The sequence below is a fragment of the Mustela nivalis genome (genome assembly GCF_964662115.1).
Source record: "Mustela nivalis genome assembly, chromosome: Y".
In the NCBI taxonomy this organism is placed as follows: Eukaryota; Metazoa; Chordata; class Mammalia; order Carnivora; family Mustelidae; genus Mustela; species Mustela nivalis.
The window spans coordinates 30,066,889-30,069,538 of record NC_139041.1 but is presented as its reverse complement, the minus strand read 5'-3'; the positions used below and the strand labels follow the sequence as shown (position 1 = coordinate 30,069,538).

At 44.3% G+C, this 2,650-nt stretch overlaps 1 pseudogene across 1 annotated transcript; it reads left to right on the top strand.

Annotated features, from left to right (window-relative positions):
• The first annotated feature begins 356 nt into the window (after window positions 1–356).
• LOC309856928 (tubulin alpha-1A chain pseudogene) lies at window positions 357–2,052 on the top strand (annotated as a pseudogene). The gene has a single exon. The product of its transcript is annotated as a tubulin alpha-1A chain pseudogene (transcript).
• The last annotated feature ends 598 nt before the right edge of the window (window positions 2,053–2,650 follow it).

Sequence of the window (2,650 nt, the reverse complement as noted above, 5' to 3'; positions counted from 1 at the left end):
TATTACAATAAAATATCATATCTATATTACAATAAAATATAAGTATATATATTTAAAATTTAAAATTTAAATAAATTTAATAAAATTGATAAAATAAGGGACGCCTGGGTGGCTCAGTTGGTTAAGCAGCTGCCTTCGGCTCAGGTCATGATCCCAGCGTCCTGGGATCGAGTGCCACATCGGGCTCCTTGCTCCGCAGGGAGCCTGCTTCTCCCTCTGACTCTGCCTTCCACTCTGTCTGCCTGTGCTCGCTCTCACTCGCTCTCTCTCTGACAAATAAATAAATAAAATCTTTAAAAAAAAATTGATAAAATAAAATTATTTTAAATATTTTAAAAACTTTTTGGCTTAGGTTCTCTTACATCGACCGCCTAAGAGTCGCGCTGTAAGAAGCAACAACCTCTCCTCTTCCTCTCCGCCATCTGCTAGGCAGACGCAAAGCAGCAACCATGCGTGAGTGTATCTCCATCCACGTCGGCCAGGCTGGTGTCCAGATTGGCAATGCCTGCTGGGAGCTCTATTGCCTGGAGCATGGCATTCAGCCCGATGGCCAGATGCCAAGTGACAAGACCATCGGGGGAGGAGATGGCTCCTTCAACACCTTCTTCAGTGAGACGGGCGCTGGCAAGCATGTGCCCCGGGCCGTGTTTGTAGACCTGGAACCCACAGTCATTGATGAAGTTCGCAGTGGCACCTACCGCCAGCTCTTCCACCCTGAGCAGCTCATCACAGGCAAGGAAGATGCTGCCAACTACGCCCGAGGGCACTACACCATTGGCAAAGAGATCATTGACCTTGTCTTGGACCGAATTCGGAAGCTGGCTGACCAGTGCACAGGTGTTCAGGGCTTCTTGGTTTTTCACAGCTTTGGAGGGGACCTGGTTCCGGGTTCACCTCCCTGCTGATAGAACGTCTCTCTGTCGATTATGGCAAGAAGTCCAAGCTGGAGTTCTCCATCTATCCAGCCTCGCAGGTTTCCACAGCTGTAGTTGAGCCCTACAACTCCATCCTCACTACCCACACCACCCCGGAGCACTCTGATTGTGCCTTCATGGTAGACAACGAGGCCATCTATGACATCTGTTGTAGAAACCTCGATATTGAACGCCCAACCTACACTAATCTAAATAGGTTGATAGGCCAGATTGTGTCCTCCATCACCGCTTCCCTCAGATTTGATGGAGCCCTGAACGTTGATCTGACAGAATTCCAGACCAACCTGGTGCCCTATCCCCGTATCCACTTCCCTCTGGCCACCTATGCCCCCCCCCCCCCCCCCCCCCCCCCCGTCATCTCTGCTGAGAAAGCCTACCATGAACAGCTTTCTGTAGCAGAGATCACCAACGCGTGCTTTGAGCCAGCCAACCAGATGGTGAAATGTGACCCTCGCCATGGTAAATACATGGCTTGCTGCCTGTTGTACCGTGGCAATGTGGTTCCCAAAGATGTCAATGCCGCCATTGCCACCATCAAGACCAAGCGTACCATCCAGTTTGTGGACTGGTGCCCCACTGGCTTCAAAGTGGGCATTAATTACCAGCCTCCCACTGTGGTGCCCAGTGGAGACCTGGCCAAAGTCCAGTGAGCTGTGTGCATGCTGAGCGACACCACAGCCATCGCTGAGGCCTGGGCTCGCCTGGACCACAAGTTTGACCTGATGTATGCCAAGCGTGCCTTTGTTCACTGGTAATGTGGGGGAGGGCATGGAGGAAGGAGAGTTTTCTGAGGCCTGTGAGGACATGGCTGCCCTTGAGAAGGATTATGAGGAGGTTGGTGTAGATTCTGTTGAAGGAGAGGGTGAAGAAGAAGGAGAGGAATACTAAAGTTAAAAATGTCACAAAGGTGCTGCTTTTACAGGGAAGCTTATTCTGTTTTGAATATTGAAAAGTGCTCTGATCAGTTAATTTGTATGTAGCAGTGTATACTCTCATATACAATTACTGACCTATGCTTTAAAACACAACGCTTTGTTACAGACCCAAGCTGTCCATTTCTCTGATGGGTTTGAATAAAGTATTCCCTGTCTTAAAAAAAAAAAAACAAACAAAAAAAACCCTTTTTGGCTTATATCTATATATTACAATAAAATGAAAGTATATATTTCCCTTTCTTTCCTATTTTGAGATCTACTTTCTTTCTTTTTTTTTTTTTTTTTTGAGATCTACTTTCTTTTAATAAGCAGATCAAATCTAGGTTTTTGGACCTAGTTTTTTGTTTTCTTCTGATATTTTTCTTGTTTGATTTTTGATTTTATTGTTTTGTTTTGTTTTTCCAATTTGCTTCGCTTCTTTATTGTGCTGTTGTTATTGTGGTCCTTTCTCTGTCTTCATTTCTTGACAGAAAAATCATTTTGATACATGCAAAACAAGCATTTGACAAAATTCCAAACATTTTGTTGATAAAAACACTTAAACTAGGAACAGAAGGAAACTAACTCAGTGTAATAAAGCCATATATGGAAACCCCATAGCTAACACAGTGGTTAAAGATTAAGATCAGAGTAAGATAAAGACAGCTGTCTTTGCTGTTTCTAGTCAACATACTACTAGGAGTTCTAACTAGAGCAAATAGGGAAAAAGAAGTAAAAGTATTTAAATCAGATAAAAGAAGCATATCTCTGTTGATCGATCTTATATGTATAAAAGTCCAA